Consider the following 14,315-nt stretch of genomic DNA (forward strand, 5'->3'; position numbering starts at 1 on the left):
TCCAAACATGAGGGAAATAAGAAATCCAAAAGTCAAAGGCGAGTGGGAGGTTTTCTTCTCCCCCAAATCTCTGGGGAGTCCGATTCATTCAACATATTCACATTCTAGTTTCATTTCCATTTTCTATAATAAGAGATGAAGATGTAATATGTCAATGTTGATGTATCAGAGAGATGATGAATTCCAGGCTAAAACACAGCGACATCTGCTTGGAAACGAGATGGAAGAAATTAAGATGCTTACCATGATTATTTTCCTCCCGAGCAAATTTATAGTATCTTTGGTCTCAAGGGCAGAAATTCCAGACAGATTAGCTTTTCATCTCCTAGGTAACTCTCTGAACTGCATAGCTATAGAAATTCATTGCTTTAACACTGGGTGTCCTTATTAGGGAAATATCTTAAATTCTGTGCCAACAAAGAAACTCATTGACTACTAAGCAATAGTCCTGAAAATATTTATGACGTGGATTACACACAGGTGCTCCAAATAGAACAAAAGCTGGGGTTATTCACCACTTGGACTAACTGGGGAAATTATTTACACCTAGCACAGTACATTTTATGCTTTTAGTACATATTTTTTCTGGGCTATATGTCCTCATATTCTTGGGATGGTAAATTTGCTTAAGTACCAGAGGGGACTGGTAAATGTAAATAGAGCTATATAAATAATAGGTGCTAGAGTACTAGAATTGTCTGTACTATCTATACTCATTCATAACTTATTCAGCTAAAATGTGTCCAGTCTCTACTACATGCCTGTGTTCAGCACTGGAGATGTAAAGATAAATACAATATGACCACTGCCTAGTTCAAAATTTGTTCTGTTTATTCCTTTCAAACATCTTAGGAAGCTGCGCAGGCATAAGCATGTCCATTTCATAGATGAGGAAGCTGAGGCTGGGGGAGGTCACATACCAGGAATTACCAAAGTCAAGACTGGTACTCCAACATTTTTTATTTAAGTTCAGCGCTCTGCCCACTCCCTTACACACTGGCATGATTAAGATGAGACCCAAAGGGGATTTGGATGACCCAAGGGCAACCATTCAGTGTCTGAGGACACCAAAGCTGGCTTTTGACCCAGTATTAACATCCCAATATATTCCTTTTGCACTTTTTAATCCAGATGTTTAGCAACATGTAGATATACCTTTGGTCTCAATCAAGACTAAGCAATACTTTGCAGGACTTACCAAAATGCTCATTGAAAAACTATTCTCTTCTAATTGCATTTTGAAATGATCCAGTAGGGTTTGGACATTTTTGAAGCAGTTTCTCTCTGAATTTAAGCAACAAGAGTTGTAAAATGTTCCCCAAAATATTGCTTGGCATGAAAACCTCTTTCAATGCAAATGAGCCATTGGTAAAAGGAATTTGTTAAGAGAGACAGGAATTGGGGTGAAGCTCATTAGCCACTTGGTTGCCAGGGAAGCGAAGCTGCCAGAGGAGACTGGATTGGAGATGAACATGGGGTGGGGTGGGGCGTGGGTGTGTGTGGGCTGAGTGCACGGGTCATTTGCAGTCAATAAGGGCCAAAGAGGACATTTTTACACCCTTACTAGGTACAACTTATTATTATTATTTTTTTAATACTGGCAGAATCAATATGTGGCTACTCCAAAATAATGGTGGTGAAATGAAAACAGCACAACAAAATGGAAATGATATGGGGGTCAGAAAAACCTAGATTTGAGTACTCCCTCACCTGTTAGTTGTGTGACTTTGGGCAATATTTGAATTTCTCTGAGTTTCCATTTCCTCATCTCCAAAATGAAGACAATCAATCCTACCTCATAGGATAAATATGATGAAGGATTTGAAAGCACTTATTAAACAGTATATAAATCAAGTTTTACTTTTCTGTTTACAAAAAAATTCAAATGCAGATCCAGTGAATATCTCTCTATGTGCAAATATTATTCACTAATACACTCTGTCTTCCAGCTGCCCCAGCCTTGGTCATACTTGCTGTGGATATTTCCTATGACTGTACGTTCAAGAGTGCCTTTTGTGGATACTTCCTAAGGCTTCAGTTTGGTCACAGGCCTGAAAATGTTACATCTCTGATTTGGGAAAGCAAGGCCTGTGATTAGTCTTCCAAGCACAATTATACCAAAGGCCACACACAGACTACGTTCAGATGTCTGATGACCATCTTGAGTTTGGCTCTTGATTTCTAAGCTCTCCAGCTTGTTCCTTCACCAGTTCCTAACATCTCAGTAAATAGCAACTCTGTTCACTCAGTTGTTCAGCTCATCTCTTCTGTCTACTCCCCATTAATGTCCAATCTGTCCCTTAGAAGTACTGTCACTTCTATCTTGAAATACATTATGAATACAACCTCATATTGCCTCCCCACCAGCGCCACCCTACTCCAACCCACAAATTTCTCTTGTCTGGAATACTGTCAATCTTCACTGGTCTTTCCACCCTTACCTCTTTACAGTCTATTATTCTTATAGCAACCAGAACAACGCTTAAAAGATATAACTTAGGCCAATCAAGAGACCTTCAATAGTTTCCTATCTCATTCAGAATATGGATGAAATCTTAACCATGGCCTACAAGACCCCTGCTGAGCTGACCTGTCTTCCTACTACCTCTCAACTTCATTTCCTCCCATCTACTCACTTAATCCCACCACTCTGGTGCTCTAGGCCACCAATTACCCTCTTGCTTCGGAAAAAATTGTGCTTGTCATTCCCCTTGCATGGATTATTTTTATACCAGATATTCACATTTCATTTCTCCACTTTACCCAAGATTTTGCAACAAACATCATTTCTTCAAAGAAATGATCACCTGGTCTCCTGATCACTTCTGATGTTTGTTATTCTTAGCACTGACATATTATGTTATGTTATACCATATTATATTATGTAACACCATATTGTATTATATTATTGTTTACTGTTTGTCTCTCTACTGGTATATAAGCCCCACAGGGGTAGGCACTTGATCTCTTTCATTTGTTACCATATCTCCAGCATTTAGATTAAATCCTCTCATTGTAGATGCTTTCAAGTGGCTTTATGACACATCCTTGAACCTACCAGGAGACCAGAACTGCCTTTCAGCTGGGGAAACACTTAATCCAGCTTGGTTGAAGGGATAATCAAGGGTTTAGAGAGAACCATGTATCAACCAAAAGGTATTCTGCCTGGAGCTGAGGAATAAGGAGGAGCGATAAAAGAGCACAGAAGTTCCAGCTAACAGGAGTTAAATTACTTGCCCAAAGTTATAGACAGAATATATTCAATAAGAAACTGAGATCTGAACCAAAGGGACTCAGAACATGCCACTCCAAGATATGCATTTTGGCATACCGATTATTTTGAGATGAAGGCACATGCCAGAAGGGTTCTCTGACTTCCCCTCTGTGACATGAAAACAGCTTATAAAACTTCCTATAAGCAAGGTGACCTCCCTGCACCAGGAAGAGAACATTCTTATCACCAGGTAAATTGACACCAAAATGGATCTGTACACACAAATCAGCTAAAATAATCCTTATATTCCATTAGTTTCTCCAATACATTTCCTAGTCACTTTTCCATGATCCTCCGCCCCTAGAAACTTAAATGCCTTTTCCTTTGTCTTGTCACTTTTCCACAACTTTATCATTCTTTGTTTAAAAGGGTACGAGTTCTCAGTCCTAAGAGCTTCTTATCACCTTCAGAGGTCCAACTCACCTACATCTGGGGGCTACTGCAGAAAGGTTCAATTCAGTTTAAATGCATTAGGGAGGCAGCACTGCTTCTCTTGTAGCTCAGTCAGTAAAGAATCTGTCTGCAATGCAGGAGACCCGGGTTCAATTCCTGGGTCAGGAATATCCCCTGGAGAAGGAAATGGGGAAGGCTCCCATATACATGTGAAAATATTAAATACAATTTGTATGCTTTTCTCCTGTTAACCTATTTCATGAAAGTTTAATTCTCAGGTCCAGTCACAGAACCTAATAGGGTAAAGGAGAAGTTCATCTCCTATGGAACAATACTGTAAACAAACCATGGTGGTAGTTCAGTTGCTAAGTCGTGTCTGACTCTTGCAACCCCATGGACTGTAGCCTGCTAGGCTCCTCTGTCAATGGGATTCTCCAGGCAAGAATACTGGAGTGCATTGCCATTTCCTTCTTTGGGGGATCTTCCTGACCCAGGAATCGAACCCGGGTCTCCTGCATTGCAGACAGATTCTTTACCGACTGAGCTACAAGAGAAGCAGTGCTGCCTCCCTAATGCATTTAAACTGAATTGAACCTTTCTGCAGTAGCCCCCAGATGTAAGTGAGTTGGACCTCTGAGTTAGTTCCTGGAGTATGAAAGGGCACCATAGAATTTCTAGAGCTGATAATCAGGGACAACGAGCCAGGACCTCAATGACCACTCCAGGAACCTCTGGTGGCTTTCACCTCTGACACTCAGGAAGCTGTGAGAGGCATAGCCTCCTCTCAGACCCTAGGAGGGTCTCCCAAATGAAGACTTCATTTCTTCTTCCTGAACTGGTCCAGCCTGAACTGGTATCATGGAATTCACCCAGAGAAAAGGTGAACTTTAGCTTGATTAATGATTGTGAAACTCATTGGGTTTCGGTTCCTAGGGACTGCTTCTTTCCTCTAATTCTCTTGAAATCTCTCAGCTATGGAAGCTGGTCACCAGGAAAATGTTTGTAAATATCCCTCTAGGGGGCTGTCCCCTGTGCTGGAGACAATGCCCTGACTCTAGAGTCTTACCAGATCCTCTGAAGTCTGCAGAGGAGATGGGCCAACGTTTGTCCAACATTATCTAAGGAAGGAGACATTTTCAAGCAGGTACCACTCTGCCTTGATAAAGGCACTTCTCCCCTGTCTCGTGACAGGCTGGTCCAGTCCCTTCTGTATCTCCCAAATCCTAGTGCACTCTGAAGTGAACTGTCTTCACCAGCGACAGAACAAGTGAAAATCCTTATCATGACATTTTGATCCCATACAAATATCAGTTCTTACAATCTCCAAAATTCTCTCACAATGCTCTGCACAGGCATTACCAATAACCAGTTATTCTTCTCTCCAGAGCCTGCTGAGAGAGAAAGCTATTTTACTGAAGATTGTTTCTTTGACATTCACGCTCCAACAAGGATAGTCTCTTCTGGGCCTAATTTGACTTCTTTATGTGCCAAGAGGAAACTTTCCATCTGAAGGGTAGGCATTCAGATAACTGAAGAGCATTTAGGAGGTACTTTATAATTTCCTTGAATTTCCTAGAATGTTTGGAGAATAATGTGTATTGATTAGCTGTCTCTTTCAAAATGTTTAGCATTCTCCTACCCTCCCCCTCCCCTTTTTTAAAGGGAATTAACAGTAAAGAGAGAAAATAAAAAGAATATACCGACTCACTCATCCATGTTTTCTGACTAAAAGGGGTGTGAATTAAAATTCCACGAAATGTAACGGAGTCCATGTAAGGACATTGGAAGCCAAGCAGTTATTCCTGATAAATTTGGAATTGAGGTTATGAAAATAAGAGAGATGGCAGTGACTCCTTGACACCATGTCACAATATGAATCTGACACCAGGATGGCCAGCATGACTAAATGATGACTTTAGGAGTCGAGGGTTGAGATGGGGGATATGTAACCTTCAGCTGCCCAGTACAAAGGGAAGTGGAGATCTGATCATGCCACAGACGTAGTACGTGTCATTCACCATACAAGTGTATGACACTCCTAGGGCAATGTTCTCATAGAGATTCTGCTTCCAACCAATGAACTGGCGCGCACACACACACACACACACACAAAATTACAGCTATGACCAATGATGTCACATAATAGCAAAACAAGCATATTGGAGGGTTTTTTGGTTTGTTTGTTTGTTTGTTTTACTATAGTACCCTCTGCCGGCGGCTGCGACCGGCGCACGTAGCGTGGCCGAGGGGAACTACCCTACCTCCGAGGTCAGGGGTGGCGGCCGGGAGGAGCAACCCCACCTCCAAGGAGCGCTGTCTGCACAGGCACCAGAGGGCCTAGAGGAACTATTCCACGTTCAAGGTCAGAAGGGGCAGTGGTGAGGAGATACCCCTTGTCCAAGGTAAGGAGCAGTGGCTGCGCTTTGCTGGAGCAGCTGTGAAGAGATACCCCATGTCTAAGGTAAGAGAAACCCAAGTGAGACGGTAGGTGTTGCAAGAGGGCATCAGAGGGCAGATGAAACACTGAAACCATACTCACAGAAAACTAGTCAATCTAATCACACTAGGACCACAGCCTTGTCTAACTCAATGAAACTAAGCCATGCCCATGCCCCACGGGTGGCCCCCACCCAAGACAGGTGGGTCATGGTGAAGAGGTCTGACAGAATGTGGTCCACTGGAGAAGGGAATGGCAAACCACTTCAGTGTTCTTGCCTTGAGAACCCCATGAACAGTATGAAAAGGCAAAATGATAGGACACTGAAAGAGGAACTCCCCAGGTCAGTAGGAGCCCAATATGCTACTGGAGATCAGCGGAGAAATAACTCCAGAAAGAATGAAGGGATGGAGCCAAAGCAAAAACAATACCCAGTTGTGGATGTGACTGGTGACAGAAGCAAGGTCCGATGCTGTAAAGAGCAATATTGCATAGGAACCTGGAATGTCAGGTCCATGAATCAAGGCAAATTGGAAGTGGTCAAACAAGAGATGGCAAGAGTGAACGTCGACATTCTAGGAATCAGCGAACTAAAATGGACTGGAATGGGTGAATTTAACTCAGATGACCATTATATCTATTACTGCGGGCAGGAATCCCTCAGAAGAAATGGAGTAGCCATCATGGTTAACAAAAGAGTCCGAAACGCAGTACTTGGATGCAATCTCAAAAACGACAGAATGATCTCTGTTCATTTCCAAGGCAAACCATTCAATATCACAGTAATCCAAGTCTATGCCCCAACCAGTAACGCTGAAGAAGCTGAAGCTGAACGGTTCTATGAAGACCTACAAGACCTTTTAGAACTAACACCCAAAAAAGATGTCCTTTTCATTATAGGGGACTGGAATGCAAAAGTAGGAAGTCAAGAAACCACCTGGAGTAACAGGCAATTTTGACCTTGGAATACAGAATGAAGCAGGGCAAAGACTAACAGAGTTTTGCCAAGAAAATGCACTGGTCATAGCAAACACCCTCTTCCAACAACACAAGAGAAGACTCTACACATGGACATCACCAGATGGTCAACACCAAAATCAGATTGATTATATTCTTTGCAGCCAAAGATGGAGAAGCTCTACACAGTCAACAAAAACAAGACCAGGAGTTGACTGTGGCTGAGATCATGAATTCCTTATTGCCAAATTCAGACTTAAATTGAAGAAAGTAGAGAAAACTACTAGACCATTCAGGTATGACCTAAATCAAATCCCTTATGATTATACAGTGGAAGTGAGAAATAGAGTTAAGGGACTAGATCTGATAGATAGAGTGCCTGATGAACTATGGAATGAGGTTCGTGACATGGTACAGGAGACAGGGATCAAGACCATCCCCATGGAAAAGAAATGCAAAAAAGCAAAATGGCTGTCTGGGGAGGCCTTACAAATAGCTGTGAAAAGAAGAGAAGCAAAAAGCAAAGGAGAAAAGGAAAGATATAAGCATCTGAATGCAGAGTTCCAAAGAATAGCAAGAAGAGATAAGAAAGCCTACCTCAGTGATCAATGCAAAGAATTAGAGGAAAACAACAGAATGGGAAAGACTAGAGATTTCTTCAAGAAAATTAGAGATACCAAGGGAACATTTCATGCAAAGATGGGCTCGATAAAGGACAGAAATGGTATGGACCTAACAGAAGCAGAAGATATTAAGAAGAGGTGGCAAGAATACACAGAAGAACTGTACAAAAAAGATCTTCACGACCAAGACAATCACGATGGTGTGATCACTGACCTAGAGCCAGACATCCTGGAATGTGAAGTCAAGTGGGCTTAGAAAGCATCACTACGAACAAAGCTAGTGGAGGTGATGGAATTCCAGTTGAGCTAGTTCAAATCCTGAAAGATGATGCTGTGAAAGTGCTGCACTCAATATGCCAGCAAATTTGGAAAACTCAGCAGTGGCCACAGGATTGGAAAAGGTCAGTTTTCATTCCAATCCCAAAGAAAGACAATGCCAAAGAATGCTCAAACTACCGGAAACTGTACTCATCTCACATGCTAGTAAAGTAATGCTCAAAATTCTCCAAGCCAGGCTTCAGCAATACATGAACCATCAACTTCCAGGTGTTCAAGCTGGTTTTAGAAAAGGCAGGGGAACCAGAGACCAAATTGCCAACATCTGCTGGATCATCGAAAAAGCAAGAGAGTTCCAGAAAAACATCTACTTCTGCTTTATTTACTATGCCAAAGACTTTGACTGTGTGGATCACAATAAACTGTGGAAAATTCTGAAAGAGATGGGAATACCAGACCACCTGACTTGCCTCTTGAGAAATTTGTATGCAGGTCAGGAAGCAACAGTTAGAACTGGACATGGAACAACAGACTGGTTCCAAATAGGAAAAGGAGTACGTCAAGGCTTGTATATTGTCACCCTGTTTATTTAACTTATATGTAGAGTACATCATGAGAAATGCAGGGCTGGAAGAAGCACAAGCTGGAATCAAGATTGGCGGGAGAAATATCAATAACCTCAGATATGCAGATGACACCATCCTTATGGCAGAAAGTGAAGAGGAACTAAAAAGCCTCTTGATGAAAGTGAAAGTGGAGAGTGAAAAAGTTGGCTTAAAACTCAACATTCAGAAAACGAAGATCATGGCATCTGGTCACCCCATGGGCAATAGATGGGGAAACAGTGGAAACAGTGTCAGACTTTATTTTTTTGGGCTCCAAAATGACTGCAGATGGGGACTGCAGCCATGAAGTTAAAAGACGCTTACTCCTTGGAAGGAAAGTTATGACCAACCTAGATAGCATATTCAAAAGCAGAGACATTACTTTGCCAACAAAGGTCCATCTAGTCAAGGCTATGGTTTTTCCAGTGGTCATGTATGGATGTGAGGGTTGGAGTGTGAAGAAAGCTGAGTGCCGAAGAACTGATGCTTTTGAACTGTGGTGTTGGAGAAGACTCTTGAGAGTCCCTTGGACTACAAGGAGATCCAACCAGTCCATTCTGAAGGAGATCAGCCCTGGGATTTCTTTGGAAGGAATGATACTAAAGCTGAAACTCCAGTACTTTGGCCACCTCATGCGAAGAGTTGACTCATTGGTAAAGACTCCGATGCTGGGAGGGATTGGGAGCAGGAGGAGAAGGGGACGACAAAGGATGAGATGGCTGGATGGCATCACCAACTCGATGGACATGAGTGTGAGTGAACTCTGGGAGTTGGTGAAGGACAGGGAGGCGTGGCGTGCTGCGATTCAGGGGGTCACAAAGAGTCGGACACGACTGAGCGACTGAACTGAACTGAACTGAACCCTATTTGCAGGGCTTCTGAATTTTTGTTTTTCTTTCAGCCTAGGCCTTACCTTGTCACCCCAGGGGATTGACATTTTAGCATAGCAAAGACCACCCACTCTTGACACATCAGTGAGCCATGGTTGAAGCTTTGCTAGTGGAAAGAACATCCGATTTAGAGATAGGAGACCTGGGCTGTACTCCTGATTGTTGCAGCTAGCTGGGTAACTTTGCACAAATCACCTAATTTTCTTAGGACTGTTGCTACATCTATAGAATTCAAAACCTGGAAAATTTAAAGGACTAATCTTATGAAGGAGGTATTATCATCTCCTTGTTACAGGTTGAGGAAACTGTGGCCATGCAATTAATAAGGAAAAGAACCAAGGCAATGTAAGATTTTTCAGATTATGTTTTCAGTGTCTGTCTACACAATGATTTCCTGAGCTGCTCTTGATCATGAAGGAAGAGGAGTGGCCAGGAAGGGATGTTAGCGGAGAGGGGAAAGAATGGCAGTGAAGCTATGCTTAAACACTCAAAACTCAAGTTCACTCATGTGCTTGTCCCTCAGAGATACCCTCTGGCTTCTAATATGAGGAAAAGACCAGTCCCTAAATCTCTGAGTACCAACACAAGTGGACATGTTGCACAAGTAGAAACAAAGGCCTGGAGTCCTACTTTAAATGCATTTTACATTTAATGTAGTTAACACACAGTACATTAAAAGTTTCACATTAAACTTCTTCCAGTGAGCCTAGTTTCAAGTGTGAGGTGGCAAAAAATAACAGCTCCTGAAACCATTTTCTCTTTTTTTCCAGGTGTCCTTTAGGGAAGTTGGAGTTACAACAAAGGAAGTACAACAGAACCTTTGCTTTTGTCTTCTTTCCAGCTTTCCTATCAGCCTCAGGCTCACTCTCAGTGCCAGCTATAGCCCCACCTCCTTTCCTCTGACAAGTCTTGGCTGCAGCCTCACCCTGGCTGTCTCCAGAGTCAAGGGACCTCTTCAACCTTCCCCCTGAAAGCACTAGGAACCTCTCCTCCTCAGCATATCACATGCTTGTCCTTCTTCCATTAAATTTGGGTAATTATTGGTTATGTGTCTGTCTTCCTGAGAGACTCTGAGCTTCCTGAAGACAGTGGCTGTGCCTGCTTGTTCACTCCTAAGCCCACGGAGCCAAGGGCAGTGCCCGGCACAAGGCGGTAGGTGTTGGCCGAGCCACACCCTCATTAGTTTCCCCTTCCTCCCCAGGGTCTGAGTCACTTACCACCAAGAGCTATTTGCAGAGCACACACGACGTGTGGCATGGTGTTGAGTGATGTGGAACCCGGGAACTCATCTCCACTCCTGGAGTGAGCTGGCACTGAGCCAAGAGGCAACCACCATGGTGGCATCTCAGAAACAATACGGCATCTTGTAGTCAGGACAGCCTGCTTTGAACTTCATTTTCCCCATCTGTAAAACAGGAATAGAAACACCTCAGACGCTTACCTCACAGAGTTGTTCTGAGGATCACATGAATAAACAATGAAAGAGGTCTCTGTGTCGTGCAGCATCTCACTGTCAATGTCAGGTTTTTATAAGCGGCATGAGAGGTGGGTGACTTTTCTTAACCCCTACAGCAGAGCTCTCTTGTGGCTCCTTTTAGCACATCCTCCCCTCCAATTTCCTCTCAGGTGTATGGTCCCAGAGCTCTCATGGCCTAACCCCTTATTTCACAGATGGGGAAACTGCAACCCAGACTGGGGAAGGGACCTGCCTCAAATCTCACGTGGGGTCAGAGGCAGAGCCAGGACTAGAACCTGGGCATTTGGTGTCCTCTCCACCCATTCACCCTTGGCTGTCTCCTTCCCATGTCTCCTTGAGTCAGTTTCCATACCTCGAGATGGCTCCTTCTGCCCCTTTTGAAGCCACTGCTACCCTCACTACATAGACTACAGATACACAAAGGTGCTGGCTCAATTGTTTGTTAAATATGAGTTTAGTTGGATGAATAGTTGTTAGAGGTCCTAAAATAGTTTGGCATGGGCCTACTTGGTCCTTAACACCCCTCCCATTTTCAATTCATTATTTTAATGAGGCACCTTACCAGCATCCCCTCTCTCTCTCTCCCTGTAAAAATGAACACGTTTTTCCTCTATAGAAGAGAATTTTAGATTCATTGCATGCTGGGGGAGAGAAGAGTCTAGCAGATCAAAGCCCACATCTGTGGAGCTGAAGTCCGAACAGGGAGAGGGGACCATAAAGGAGGAAGGGTAAATGGTGTGACAACTATAGCACCGGCAGTAATAGCACCCATGCACTGCGCTTTCTATAGCAGTGCTGTGCTGAGCCCTTAGCCTGTGTTATCTTAGTTCTAACAACAGACGATAAAAGGGTACACTGTGTTGAATAGTATCCCCCCAAATTCATGTCCACTTGGAATCTCAGAATGTGATCTTATTGGGAAGTAGGGCCCTTATAGACGTAATTAGCTAAGATGAGGTCATTCTGTAAAAGAAGAGAAAACAGAGACCCAGACACACAGGAAGAACCACATATGACTACGGAGGCAGAGCTTGGAGTGATCCATCTACAAGCCAAGGAATGCCAAAGATTTCTGGCACCTACTAGAAGCTGGGAAGAGGCAAGGGAAAATGCTTCCTGAGGGCCGTTGGAGACAGAGTTGGGGCCTGCTAACACCTTGATTTTGTATTGCTAGCCTCCAGAACTGAGAGAGAATAAATTGCTGTTGTTTTAAGCCATCTAATTTGTGGTAGTTTGTTACGGAAGCCGTAGAAAAGGAACAGAGGAAGTATTAAAACTTCAATAACCTAGATAAAGTTAGAAAGTGTTTCAAATCAAGCATCTTTGAACTTGATAATAAAAACAGAAGGAAGCTGGGGGATTCCTGTGATTAGTCTTCATCTTATGGACTAGGCATCTGAGGCCAGAGATGTAAGACAAGATGGTCATGTATGAGTGAGCATTACATTTGAGACATCCATTTCAAGTGAGGCCCAGAGAGATGCTCCCCTCGAAATACAAATCCCCCTCCTATTGCCCATCCTCTTCTCCCTCCCCCAAATAGAGGAGAAGATCCTGTCCCTTTCCCTGCACCATCTCGTGCAGGGCAGACCTCAAAGAACCATGAGCTCTTGGCCTCCTCCAGCCCCTCAGCCAGGCCTGTTTCTAGGTGTCAGGCCAACTCTTCTTAGATCTAACTTCCTAACTCTGATGTGCAGGGAAGATAATCCAAAAATTCACAGATATTTGGTAAACTAGGATCATAGTCTTGATCTAATAAGACAAAATTGGACTATATTTGAAAAAGTAGAGTGCAGTCAGCTTGTTATTTGGCCTTGAATGTAAAAACACTTCAACTAAAGTGGTTTCTCCTTGTCATTAATTCTCCTAAGGAGAAATTTACCTAAAAGTCAGCTCCCTTAAAGTGTTTTGAACATTAGATGAGATTAAAATGAGGATGTTAAAATGAAATTAAGCAATTGTTTTAGGGGGCAAGATTTTAGTTAACAGACCTGGAGCCTTGAATGTCAAGTTCTAACTATTCTAGAAGTTATGGGAGAGATCATCAAAGGGCTTGGAATCAGGAGTGATGTGTGCTTTGGAAAGGCTAATTAAGCAACCATGAGAAGGATGGATTGGAGAAGAGATTGGAAGACCATTTTATGGAGGTTGTGGTAAAAGTCCAAAGGAGAGAGCTGAGCCCAGGGCTGGGACAGGAGCAGCCGAGTGAAAGGGCCGATCAAAGACAGATGGCAGATGTACAATGGCGTTTACTGATGGCTGATTATGGGGAATCAAGTGGGATAAAGCCTGGATTTTAACAGTCAATGGAAGTGAAAGGAGGAGAAGGAGCAAAGGCAGGCAGGAAGGTAAGTCTGGTTTTGTCAGCATGGACGTGGATGTGACCATGGGAACCCTGGTCAGTTATCTGAATCCTGGTCTGCTCAATTTTGGACTTTGTTTTAGCGACAAAAATATAAACTTCCATCTTATTTAAGTCATTGATATTTTGGGATTCCTGTTTCTTGCAATCAAACATAAGCCTAATACCAATATTGGAGCTTTTCCCTCACAGCAACAATCCCCTTTGAAAAGATAACTACTTTATCCCCAGAATGTTTATAACTTTAAAAGAAGCTTCTTCCCACTCTCAGAATTCCCATATTCAACCTATTTTCAAAGCTTACAGTTTCTCCTTTAAAGATAACTTTTATATTTGCCTTTCCAGTCTAGCATTCTTGATGATGCTTCTGTCTACATGACCACTCACCTGGCATAGCATCCCTCCTCTCCATCCCACCAATGCAGACACTGCTGAAGGCCTGCCACACACTGCCCTCACTGACAGCCCTACAGCCTACCCCAACAATTTCAAATGCCCCACCTAACTTTCAAGATCTTTCCAAATTTGGCTTTGACCTATCTGACATTATTTTCCACCTTTAACCAACATGAATTTTAGTTCTAATCAAGCCAATCTTCTTTCTGAAATACTATAGCCATTCCAAGTTCCACAATTCACTCCACTTATTCTTTCTACATGAAATATCTTCTCACTCTTCACTTGGCTACCGTGTATACTTTTGTGTGTATTTGGCTATCAACATCTTTCAAGGACTTGAGCAAATTAGTCACCAGATATGAGCAGGTATGACTTGAACCAGGATGAAAATCCAGTAAGGCTACAGCCAAGCTCCCAGCCAGAGATTATAAGCAACTTGAAAGCAGAAATCCCTCAACATCAACCCCTTCCCCATAGTTCTGAGAAGAGTGATCAATACTGAATCTGGAGAGATTCTCCAAGTGTGGGAAGAAAAATAATGCAAAATGAAAATGACATCATTTAAAGATTTACAGACAAATAACTAAAACTAAAACTATGTGATAGACTTCCCCACATAAAT

At 42.8% G+C, this 14,315-nt stretch overlaps 1 long non-coding RNA gene across 3 annotated transcripts in view; it reads right to left on the reverse strand.

The window, feature by feature from the left end:
• Positions 1 to 14,315, reverse strand: part of LOC147367244 (uncharacterized) — a 527,308-nt gene that overhangs the window by 201,850 nt on the left and 311,143 nt on the right. For all 3 annotated transcript variants that reach the window (XR_015169966.1, XR_015169965.1, XR_015169964.1), the window contains one exon: positions 10,673 to 10,860. This is a non-coding gene — a long non-coding RNA (uncharacterized LOC147367244). The remainder of the gene's footprint in view (positions 1 to 10,672; positions 10,861 to 14,315) is intronic.

This window comes from Bos grunniens, chromosome 8 (genome assembly GCF_055505025.1).
Source record: "Bos grunniens cultivar Pamir isolate PY7600 chromosome 8, Bosgru_T2T1.0, whole genome shotgun sequence".
In the NCBI taxonomy this organism is placed as follows: Eukaryota; Metazoa; Chordata; class Mammalia; order Artiodactyla; family Bovidae; genus Bos; species Bos grunniens.